Source organism: Rhinopithecus bieti, unplaced genomic scaffold (genome assembly GCF_001698545.2).
Source record: "Rhinopithecus bieti isolate Rb0 unplaced genomic scaffold, ASM169854v2 scaffold_5882, whole genome shotgun sequence".
Classification (NCBI taxonomy): domain Eukaryota; kingdom Metazoa; phylum Chordata; class Mammalia; order Primates; family Cercopithecidae; genus Rhinopithecus; species Rhinopithecus bieti.
The window spans coordinates 376,487-388,857 of record NW_016805188.1 but is presented as its reverse complement, the minus strand read 5'-3'; the positions used below and the strand labels follow the sequence as shown (position 1 = coordinate 388,857).

The window sequence follows — 12,371 nt, the reverse complement described above, 5'->3', positions numbered from 1 at the left end:
ATATCAGATGGCCAAGGGAAAAGAGATTGGTAGCCATAATCTATCTCGGGAAGGTTAGCAAAAGAAATACAAAAATTGCTACTTAGTCTAAATTTTACGTATTTGATTAATCACTAAGTGTTTGTATTTTTGCTAACTAAGGTCTCTTTGCTCCCATATATACTCCTAATTTTTCACTTGGACTCTTTGGATCTTCTTGATTGACTGGAAAACGCAAGTCCCAGAATCAAATACAAAGAATGAAAGTGAAGGAAGAGAAACAAAGGCCACTGCGTAGTTCTAAAACCCTGTCGTGGAGACTAGCAAACTGGCAGCCCATGGACCAAACGTGACCAGTAGATGTGTATTTGGCCCTCATAGCATCATTCCACAGAGTGGTTTAAAAATTAATACATATTGGCTGGGCGCGGTGGCTCACGCCTGTAATTCCAGCACTTTGGGAGGCCAAGGTGGGTAGATCACGAGGTCCGGAGATCGAGACCATCCTGGCTAACACGGTGAAACCCCGTCTCTACTAAAAATACAAAAAAATTAGCAGGGCCTGGTGGCGGGCGCCTGTAGTCCCAGCTACTCAGGAGGCTGAGGCAGGAGAATGGCGTGAACCTGGGAGGCGGAGCTTGCAGTGAGCCGAGATTGCGCCACTGCACTCCAGCCTGGGCGACAGAGTGAGACTCTGTCTCAAAAAAAAAAAAAAAAAAAAAAAAAAAAAAAAAAATTTTGTGTAAAACTTAAAAATCAGGATGTTTCATAAAATCCTACTTTCAGCATCTCTTAATCAGGATATTGGGCACAACTGGGTCTGCATTTCTTCAAGGCAATGAGCTGGAGCTGTTTATCTTCCACCCACTTAAGAAGGGGTCCGAGCTCTCCAGTTTGCTACAACCCTTATCACTCTGTTGTCTCCTTAAGAGTCAGTTACCGTTTTTCTTTTTTTTTTTTTGAACATGTTCCTACTTTTCATGTACCCAGGCTGAGTTCACTGATGTATGTTATGTGCCCAACTCCTACAGGCATTTAAGTTTGTGATCCCTGCACAGTGGCTCATGGACAAAGGGAGCAGTGCCCAGCCTCTGATTCTTTATTTCCTTAGATCAACTCAGCATTTAGCATCAATTCAGCAGGAATTACATTATCGTCAATGAAATGTGCCATCACGAAAATTTCTAACAACCTCTCTGTAATTCCTTTGGCCAAATAATGATTGCCTGTTATCTGATCTGTGTCCTAGCTCTTACCAGTTTCCATCATACCTCTTAACTCTGTATTTTATTCAGCCTACAGGAAGAAGTTTCAAGTTATAATAGCTTCTCTCCTGTTACATTAGATTGACTTTCATAAAACTGAAAGTTTCCTATCTTTTGAGAACTCTCTTTTCCTTGATGTTCAATTGATTTTGAATCCTCCAAATATACTCTGTTGTAGCTCTATAAGACTGACAGTTTCTGATTTTCAGGTGTTATTTATTGAATTACTGGTTTGACTGAGAGAAAAACTTGCATTTCTTCTGGTTACTAAATTTTACTGAATCCTGTTATGACACCTGTTTTTAACTTACCCACTTGGGCCGAACCTAGCAATATCTTCCTGATGCTCATTATTGCCTCAACTTTTTTGTTTCTTTCTTTTTGAGAAGGAGTTTTGCTCTTGTTGCCCAGGCTGGAATGCAATGGCGCAATCTCAGCTCACTGCAACCTCTGCCTCCCGGGTTCAAGCGATTCTCCTGCCTCAGCCTCCTGAGTAGCTGGGAATACAGGCACGCACCACCACACCCGGCTAATTTTGTATCTTTAGTAGAGATGGGGTTTCACCATGTTGGCCAGGCTGGTCTAGAATTCCTGACCTCAGGTGATCCACCCGCCTCGGCCTCCCAAAGTGCTGGGATCACAGGTATGAGCCAGCGTGCCCGGCCTATTGCCTCAACTTTTATCAAAAAAAGTCCTACAGTCCTAGGTCTTGTCCAGTTGGTTTTTGGTCTCAAAACTAAGTAAGAATATGACTTTTCATCATGGACACTGAGGACTGTATTAGAGAGGTGCTCAAGAAATGATGTACACACAACTGGGCAAAATCAAGTTCTGTTGTTTATAGAAAGTGTTAAGTAAGACATTAAGCCTAGTACCTTTAAGAAACCATGAAAAATGCTCTTTAGAATATTAGAAAGGTTATAAGATAACAGTATTTTGAAGAGCTTAAGGCGTCAGTTAAAATTATTTTAGATACTCTGTTTGACAGCAAACAATGTGTCTCTAGAAAAGGGAGATAAATAATAACTAGAAGCATAATTGCCATATAGCCATCCTTTAGAAGGATACCTGAGCTCAAAACCCATTCCAAACACCTTACTCTGTCTTGGTAAAATGGTTTTAGTGATAAGTCAAGGAGTAATGGAGAAAAACTAATATATACTGGAAAAGATAATTTAGAAGTGGTCTGAGGAAATTCAGATGGAGACATCCAGAAGGCAGTTGGAAATATAGTTCTGAAACTTAAAAAGGGAAGTATGCGCTGTCATTATAGATTTGAGAGTGAAAATATGCTCATTCTTTAAATACATCTTATGTGCCACGGACTAGGCAAAGCATTTTCTATTCATTGTATCTTTTAGTCCCCAAAGGTAATTATGATCCCAGTACTATTATTATCACTGTTTTTTAGAGGAAGAAACTGAGTTACAAGGGTAAAGTAATATGCACAAGATCACATTGTGGGTTTAGGTGGGCTTAAATCCAAATGGTGGGCTTAGGATTTAAACCCAGGCAATGCTAGTCAAGAACCTATGCTCACAATTATGATTGCCTTCCAGCACAGATGGCACTTACTCTGTACACTTAGCACTCAAAACTATTACAGATATTCAGCTTTCTCTGTTGTTGATAATGAGCATAAATATGACATTAAGGATTCTTTCTGCCTTTGGCTTTAATGGGAAAGAGTTATAAAGTTATAATTTGATAATTATTGAGAAATTTATTAAATTGGTGTTTTCCTTCAATGACTGGATTTTGAAAACAAAACATAGTTTTGATTTTTTTCTTTTTACCACAAATGTAATAACATGTTCAGAAATTTCATTGTCATGATAAAATAACACATTTTACTGAGGTAATTATTATAATAACAGGCTATTTCACGTTTTTTCCTCTCCACCCAAGTCATTTTTGTTTTTAGTGAGCCGACTTTTATCTGCTTCGCATCTGAGGCAGATGGCAGGACAGTTGCCTAACTGCTGTTTTTTTTTTTTTTTTTTTTTTTTTTTTGGTTGGGGAGCGAGGTTAAGTCCTGTGCAGAGAGAGAGAGATAAACCTCAGCAAAATAACTTACTATTAGTAAACTATTGTCATCATCTTGAACTATGTAAATATATAAATTATTTGATTTGGCTTGACACTCCAGTAGTAAAATTCTAAGAATATTGAATAATGTTTTTATATCCATCTTAGGTAATTAATGGAAAATCTAGTAAACAGAGCTTATTTCATAGGTGAAGAGGTGCACAGCAGACTGAACTTATTATGACAGAATTGTTTAGCATTTACTAAAAAATGGTACTACTTAGTGGCTTGACAAGAATCAATTAATTCTTAAGGTTTGCTTCCATCCCAAATAAGTGCACTAGAATGAAGGAGGAGTCCGGCTCAGGTCTTTTTCTTGCCAGAATATGGCAGACTAAGAGCAGAGGACTATGTAAGGCAGAGGGTTTCAGCAGGGGAACGGAGCCAACAGAATTACCCACTGGGATTTTTGAATTTTGTTTTCTAGATTTCCCCAGTCTCCCCTTTGTGACCTAACCTGGAACAGGTTAGGAGTCACAGTCTCCAGGTGAGAAGTGGCCAGTGCCTCAGTTCTCATGCTTAGCTCCTCATTAAAATAACCTAAGAAGCTTTTAAAAAATACTAGCATCCAGTATTTTTAAAATCAGAATCGCCAGAGTTGGCAATTGAGCAGTGATATTTGAAAAAAAAAACAAAACAAAACAAACCAAGCAAACTAACAAAAAAACCTTACCAACTTATTCTAATTTGTAGCCATGGTTGAACACCACAAGCTCACTTGTTTTAGTCCATTTAGGCTGCTATAACAAAAATCCTTAGCCTGGATAATTTATAAACAACAGGTTTTATTTCCCATAGTTCTGAAGCCTGAAAAATTCAAGATGAACATGCCAGCTGATTCAGTCTGGTGACGGCCCGCTTCTCATAGATGGTGCCCTTTCACTCTATCCTTGCATGGTGGAAGAGGAAAAAAAAGGCTCCTTCAAGCCTCTTTTAAAAGAGTACTAATCCCACTCATGGGAGCCCTCATGACCTAATCTCATCTCAGAGGCCCCACCTCCTAATACCGTCACATTGTGGATTAGATTTCAGCATATGAATTCTGGAGGGACACAAACATCTAGGCTGTAGCAAGAGTATAGGTTGAAAATCCTGATATTCTAACCTCCCCTTCCCCCAGCACACACTATTTCTTTAATTCCTGGTTGAGAACCTTCAACCTACATGATGATGAAGACACTCGTGAAAACTGAGTACCTCACTGCTGGGGACCAGAGCTAGGTCAGAGTCTCTCAACCTTGGCACCATTTAGGCTTGACAGTTCTTTGTTGCAGGGAAGGGGTCATGCGTGGATTGTGGGATGTTTAGCCACACCTCTAGCTTCTACCCCTTTAGATACAAGTTGTACCCTTTCCCCCAGTTGTGACAACCATTAAATGTCTCCAGACATTGCCAAGCAAAATCTCTCCTGATTCAGAACTGCAGACTTAGCCAATTAGCTAAAGCAGAACCCAGTAAGTCAGTCTGGGCTGGGGGTGGATCTGGCTGGATAGAATATGAAATCCTTAAATGCAAACTGGAATGCATGAAGGTTTACGTGGGGCTTTACATTTTGTCTGAAGAAGATGTGGAAGCATTTGGAATTTGTTCTGTTATTTATTGCTATGTAACAAACCACTATAACATTTAGTGGCTCAGAACAGTGACAACATAAATTTCATTCACAAATCTGAAATTTGACCAAGGTTGGGTGAAAGAGCTTGTCTTTTGTCTACTGGGGTGGCCCAAAAGCTGGGGGCTAGAATTATCTAAAGTCTTACTCACATAGTGGTTAAAGGCTGGCTGTCAATGGAGAGTTCAACTGGATCCATGACTGAAAGACCTACATGTGGCCTTTTCATGTGGCTGCTTGGCTTTCTCACAGCATGGTGGCTGGTTTCCTAGGGCCAGCACCCCAAGGGAGCCAGAAGGAAGCTGTATTGCATTTTATGAATTGGTCTTAGAAGTCACATAGCGTCACTTCTACTGCAGTCAAAAGTTCACCCAGGTCTAAGAAGAGGTAACATAAATCCCATCATTTGGTGGAGAGATGTCAGTGTCACTTTGGAAAATACAATCTACTACAAAGTTGAAAAAGCAGATCCCACAGGATTGCTTACCTGGGGTCTACCACAGTGCTATCCAGGATTGCTCAAAGGAACACCTGTGTCAATCAGCTGGGGTATATTCATTTGAAATGCCCATTTCTGAACCTTTCTTTCAAGGATTTTCATTTGGCAAGTCAGCCATGGACATCTGGTGTTTGATTTTTCAACAAATCCTCAAAATAATTTTTATTCATGTTCAGAATGTTTTTTCTTTATACTGATGCTTTAATCATTTACACATTTTCAGTACACATTTCCACATTTTCTTCCATGAAACAAGGTGGTGATACAGAGATAGCTTTGAGTAATACAGCTGTTTGGAAGAGCTACTTCAAATATTGCCTTTGGATTTGTAAAATGCACACATTACTTGTCAAAAGACACTTTGAAAGCAGTGTTGCTGACTGAGTTTCTGTGGACATTTGATCTGTTTTTGTTTCCATGCCATGTCAAAATGAAAAAAGAAAAGAGATAACATTGTAGTCTGAGTCAAGACACTTGAAATTATTTTTTGGGTCAAATTTTATACGCTTTTATGAGACACATAAATTCTACTTTTGGGGTCAAATTTTACATGCTTTTATGTTACATTTGAAAACTATAGGCATCAAATGAAAAGTCAACATTTATGATGATGTAGCTGAAGTTGTATCACAAGGAAGGATTCTTTGTAGAAACTTAAAAATGATAATGTATATGGTAATGCGGATTCACTTTTCAAGGGGAATTATGAAACTGTGGGAAATAACATGCTAGTGTAGGGAGATTTCCCTGACTTACATGTTGCTGATTTAGCAGCTTCAATGGCCAAAACTATACTTGAGAAAGCAGAGTGTAAAAAGGCCTCCGTGCAATCAAAATAGAATGCAAAATTTCATAGCCTTTATTTGGAGTCTTTTTCTATAAACTTGCATGGATTTCTGACAGCAGGATTCCCAGCTTACAGCCAAGGTAAAGCAGTGTGTTAGAATGAGTCAGAAGTTGAGAACTACAGTCAGGCACAATAAGAACTATGGGAAACTGAGGCAACAAAATAAAAATGTAGTGATTTCAAAGCAAGGTAGTTTTCAGTTTTCAGAGTAGGGGAAACTCAGTTTTACATCTCACTGTTTTAGCCATACTACATACTGTAGAGGTATGTTTCATATATGTTTCTTCACAATAAGTCTGAGTTTTTGCTTAACTATTTTGAATATATTCTGTTTGAAAGATTAAGGACAATATTGAACGAATTTTAGAAAATAATTATTTCAAGGTCGTTAAAGTAAAATAAGCTTTGATGTTTTTAATAGACACACTTCCATTATTTATAAAATTAGTTTTGTGGACGATTTCATTTGCAGAAGATACTAGATAATAAGTGTTTCTTGAAGTGCAAATTGGTCATTCTATTAAGATATTTTCTTTAAATTTTAAAAAACTAAATTAAAAGCTTGAGTGTGATATAAAATCTTATATGGAAAACTATATCAGCTTTTCAAAGTTATGTCAGCAAATGCTAGCAAGCTGGGAAGGAGCAGCAGAACCACAGGGTCATCTGATCTACCACCAAGGCCTCACTCCAAAATTCATCACAAATGTGATCACTTGTTTTGGCCTCCACTGCTACCACTTTGTCCATGTCACCATCACCATCATCGCTCCAATCTGTACTTCTGTGATAGACTTCTATCTCCCTTTTCTCTTGGCTGCCTCTAATTCCTTCTTCAGGCAGCCAACAGATCAATTTACTTCCTTTTTTAACTACTATCATGGCTTTCCATCTCTTTCAAATAAAACCCCAAGTCCTTACCATAGCTTTCAAGGCCTTGCATGATTTGGTTCCTGCTTACTTCTCTAATCCCATCCATGACACTCCCCTTGGCTCACTCTGCTTTAGTTCCCTTGGCCCTCTGTTAGTATTTGTCCTTTGCACACACAATTTCCTCCACCTCTTCCTCTCTATTCTTGGTAGAGCTGGCTATTTATTCTTCAGGTCCCAGTTTAAAAACTGTCTCCTATGAGAGGCCTTTCTTGACTTAACTACCTATTGTTGGTCTGTGTCTCCCCAGAGACATAATATCTCTATTATGATATGGTATTCAGTTCCTTTGTAGCCAGTATTTTTATGTGTTTTACCTATTTTTTTGTTCATTTTCTGTTTCCTTCACAAGATCTATGGTGGAAAAGACCAGTCCACTTTATTGAACTCTGATAATGATGGGTGCCTGGCACATAGTAGGTGCCTAGTAAATATTTTTTGAATTAATAAAATCATGAATGGTGTTCTATAAATAAATCAAGGGTAAGTACATGGAATATATGTTGGAAAGTGCATGCGCTAATGCAACTCGTCTATATGTTTAACAAGAATTCGGGTGATTCATAGATGCTGTATCCATAAGAGCTTTGAAATGAGAAGTTTGTAGAGTTCGTAACTGATTTTCCCTATGATATCGTAAATCCATTCTCCAAAGTTGACTTTGTCAGAGTCCAAGTAAGGTGTTGAAGATATTTAGCTTGATTCAATCAAGTGCTTTTTAGGAGGAGAATAAAGGGAGTGATAACAGGATATGGAGCAAGAATCATTAATTATAGTATCTCATTTACTTTCAAGCATAATGAAGAAGTTATATCTGTTAATGTTCTTGTTGGAATTTGAGGAGTTTTCTGTTACATTACGCTCAACAGTGGTTCAGTAAACATGAGTTTAATTAAATTTCTTTCATTATGGGCCTAGGCGTGGGGGTGATGCATAATAAGAACACACTATTTCTTAAATGCATGAAAAATTTTCTGACCGTTTAAAAGAACCTTGTTTAAATTGTTTTTTTTGTGTGTGTTGAATGAATTGAAAAGTAGACATAATTATATCTGCTGTCAATTTAAATACATAAAGGTGAAAAAACATACTTGAAAAAGTCTTTTTACCCTGTACTTACGTAGAAACATGCGATGACAAGACAATTTTATTCTAAAAGGAATGCATAGTAGGTCTCATGTAAAATAAAACAAGAAAGAAACCTTTAGGTGGCGGCCAAGAGCTATGATTATGAATTCCTTAGCCTGTTTTTATGAGAATTTATGATCTTGTTTGAAAGTGGTCATGTAAAACGGGCTATTTAAACCACAATAATTCAGTTCAAAGCAAACACAAGGACAAAATTAGGCCTGGGAAGGAACTAGATTTGAATGTTAATATCATCAAATAATTAATCAAATTTTAATTTTGATTTGATTTGACAGTTGGTATCTTGATTATGATTAGTAGTTAGAGACCCAGTTCTGGGAAGACAATGGTATTTGATATTGAGTTACAGGATTAATTATTCTTAGCACTTAAGTAGTTGTTTTAATCTTCACATAAATCATCTTTAAACAAAATGGTAGCTTTTTAAGAACTCAAAGAGTGTTATAAAGATGTCAAAACTGTCCAGATGCTTATTGTGCAATTGAAAGCTCCATTCAAAGTTGACACAGGCCCCAGAAGAAAGGTCAATTATCTAACTCACTTTTGCAACATCTGGCAGAAACTATGACTTGTTGGAGTACCAGTGTGTTCTTCTTCTCCTTTTTTATTGCTCTCTGAAATGAAAGTTTATGATTATATCTGCCATGTGCCCCTTTCAGTTCTAGAAAAAAAGAACAGGATAAAATGTTTTTTAAAAGGCATTATGATTTTGTGATGACATGCACTCGTTTCAACTCCTTGTTTGCTCTTTTCATCAGTATGCATTAATCTACTCAAAAAGTTTTAGGCATCACTATTAGATATTGTTTTAGAGTAATGTTTATGTAAAAATTTTCTCATTAACCATTAATTCTGTTAGCATTTAGATTCATGATACACTTTTTGATAAGGCTTTTGGGCAACACAGACTAAATTTGGTAGTTGCTTCTAATTAGTCAGGCCTTTTTTGAAGTGTTTCTAGTTCAATTCTTGTCACCTTAAGTAGTACACATTTAGCAATGGCTGTATACACACCCAGCGTCATAGAGGATCGAAAACAAAGTAAACGACAAACTCGCTACACAAGGAGTTGACAAGCTCTCTACATGCAGCAAGAGAACAGAAACAAACTAAAATAATATATTAAAAACCACACATTGGTGTTGAGTAATAAAAAATAAGAAAAGAGAAAGTGTGGGTTGATAGTAATAAAGAAGACCTCCATAGAGAAGATGAATAAACTAGTGAAGTTTCCCAATACATTAATGGGAAAATAAAGATTTTAATTCTTAAGAAACTCTAGTTCTGTTATTTAATGTCAATATTCCAAAATTGTACTTTCACAATATAGATGCCAGAGTAGCATGAAACAGCTCCTTTTCTAAATATTTTCCACCACATTAATCAATGAAGATGGTGACATCCTCTCTCCAAAAAACCTACTGAGTATGTTGCTGGATTACACAGCAAGTTGCCCACAGAATTATCTCGAAATTATTTCTGTCCTCTAGTAATTTACAATACAAAATTGTCTAGGAAGAAAATTAGGCTGAAAACTTAGAAGGTTGTATCTATGAAATCATGTGATAGAAATGTAATGTTTTCTATGTCGCCATGAATGGTTTTAAAACGATATTCCCAAGGTCAGGGGTCAGGAGAGCCATCTCTAATCCTGAATCTTAGGGTATATATATATAGTGACAAAATTGTGGTAAGGAGTCATTATTTCTGTGGAGGCTTTTTCCTTCTCTATGAAACCAAAGAGGAGAACCAGAAGATCTCTAAGTGTCCCCTCAACCCAAAAATGTTACATTTTATACTTTTACAGAGTAAAGCAAGACTTCATTCAACATTGTCAAAGCAGAAATTTTTTTTCCATCTGGTGAGTAAACTCATGGCATAGTTGCAGTGGGAATTGCAAAATGAATCCCATGAAGCCCGACACATAGGTGAGAATGGCTCCCTAGCAATGCTCAACCTACATGATTGTGTGTGTTGGCTCTATAATCACAGCAATAAAAAAAGAAGATACAGAGTTTCTCTCAACTAAAATTTTGCATAATGGTGGTTAGTTTTAAGTCAACTACACTGTCCCCAGAAAACCTGGAGTCTTTAATCAAGGTCAAAACTGTTAAATGCAAAACAGTAAACTAAGAAAAACACAAAGAACTGATTTTCTTGTAGGTAAAATTTACCAAGTCGGTAAGTGCTATGAAACCAGTATATATTATGGTGTGTCAATATTTTTTTCATAAACTACAAGACTGAACATTTATAAAAAATTCTAAAATAGTAGATGAGTGTGTCTTCTTAGCACTTAATAAATGTAACATGAATTAAAATTTAACTTCAAATATGCCAAAAGCATAAAGAATCTGCCACTATGCAAAAGGACTTAGTAAACATGTATATAGCCATGAAAAATTCAGATATTAGAATTTATATCTCTTTAGTTCAAAGCAATGCATTTAAATCTCAGTGGACCATTTACCTTCCCATGCAATCTACTACTGCACACTTTTGAAAATTAGATGAAAGTCAATAAAAGAAAGATGAACATCCAATTCCCAAAACTTAAAAAAAAAAAAATCAATTCAAAATGTATGCCTATTTGATGATAGGAGATTAGAGAAAACCTCCGTATTGTGAAAGCTTTCTTTATTCTATTTTTCATATGTAATAAGCAGTATAAAATGATGGACATGTCTCCTGTCTCCAATATCACACAAAAATAAGTAAGAGAAAAAATTTTTCTGTTCCATCTCCCTGCAATAATCACTTCAGAAACCACAACTAATCTTGGGATATACCATTATTCTGCTGCTTGCTAGTGGACCATAAAATGTAAGAAAGTTATTTTTCTCTTGAGTGGCAGCAATTCAGCAGGATAGACTTGCCGATTTGAGTCTCACTCTTCACTACTTGATTGGGGTGAATGATGTCTGATGTAGACAAGTATGTGAGATGGCAGATCTCATTGATATTACTCCCTGTGAACCTACAAATGGGACAGATATTTATTTATTCATTTGTTTATTTATTTATTTTTAAAGGCAGTCTATTTAGAATGCTGTTAATTTCTAAGGTAACTTTTTCTTCACCTTTTACTATATTAAAGAAATACTTAAAATCGCTTTAATCATAATCGTTTGCATGAAGTCAGTGGGACTGGGATTTAAACAACTAGGGAAATATAATACACAGAAGGACTGAGAAAAGAATGTCATCCAGAAACTACATATATATATATATATATTTGTTTTAAAGTTGGAGCAAAATGCCGAACTTCTGACAGAGGGGCTGCAAAGAGAAGAAGAAAAGGTGGTCAGAATGAATATAAACTAAAGGTAAATAAGAAGAATGAAAGTCAGGACAATACAAAAATGGCTAAAGATTGACGTGGGAAGAGCGTAATGCACAAATGCACCAAAGTGAAGCTGGAGAAAAAAATGATGAAATGTAGAACAGGAACAGCAGCAGAGAATCGAAAAAAGGAGGTCAGAAAAGCACAAAGAAGGCTGAAGAACAGCAAACAAAGAAGAAGTATCAAATGGAAAGGGAGCAAGTGTCTAGATTATAAAGTGGGGGGGAGAAAACATCAACAGCCGGGAGGGAGGGCGGCAGCAGAGTGAAGAGCCAGAGCCGCGGGAGGAGCCCAGTCATTTTGCTTTGTCTTCTACAAGTGGAGTTTATGCCACTTGACTGGAGCTTGCAAATGGATGTGAATTAGTTTACTGGCATTCAAAATCCTGCTGTAACGTTGTTAGGAATTTGGCATGGTAGTGTTAGCCTTAAGAAAGGCTATCGACTTTCCTCACATTAAACCAAAGCAGCTGAATTTACATCCTTTTGCAGCTTTCAAGCTTTTTTCAAATGGCATAATCTGGCAATAGCTAGGCTTGAAAAATTCTGGGCATTAAAATAAGCAAAAGAATCTGTTTTCATTAAAGATAATCTTATACTCATTTGCTCACATTCTTATTGCTTTAGTTTATAGTTATTTTTAAAAAATCAAGTTTACTT

At 36.7% G+C, this 12,371-nt stretch overlaps 1 long non-coding RNA gene across 1 annotated transcript in view; it reads right to left on the bottom strand.

The window, feature by feature from the left end:
- Nucleotides 1–8,354: 8,354 nt before the first annotated feature.
- The window catches only part of LOC108529307 (uncharacterized), a 17,911-nt gene continuing 13,894 nt past the window's right edge, over nt 8,355–12,371 (bottom strand). Inside the window, exon 5 of the long non-coding RNA XR_001885486.1 lies at nt 8,355–9,030. This is a non-coding gene — a long non-coding RNA (uncharacterized LOC108529307). The remainder of the gene's footprint in view (nt 9,031–12,371) is intronic.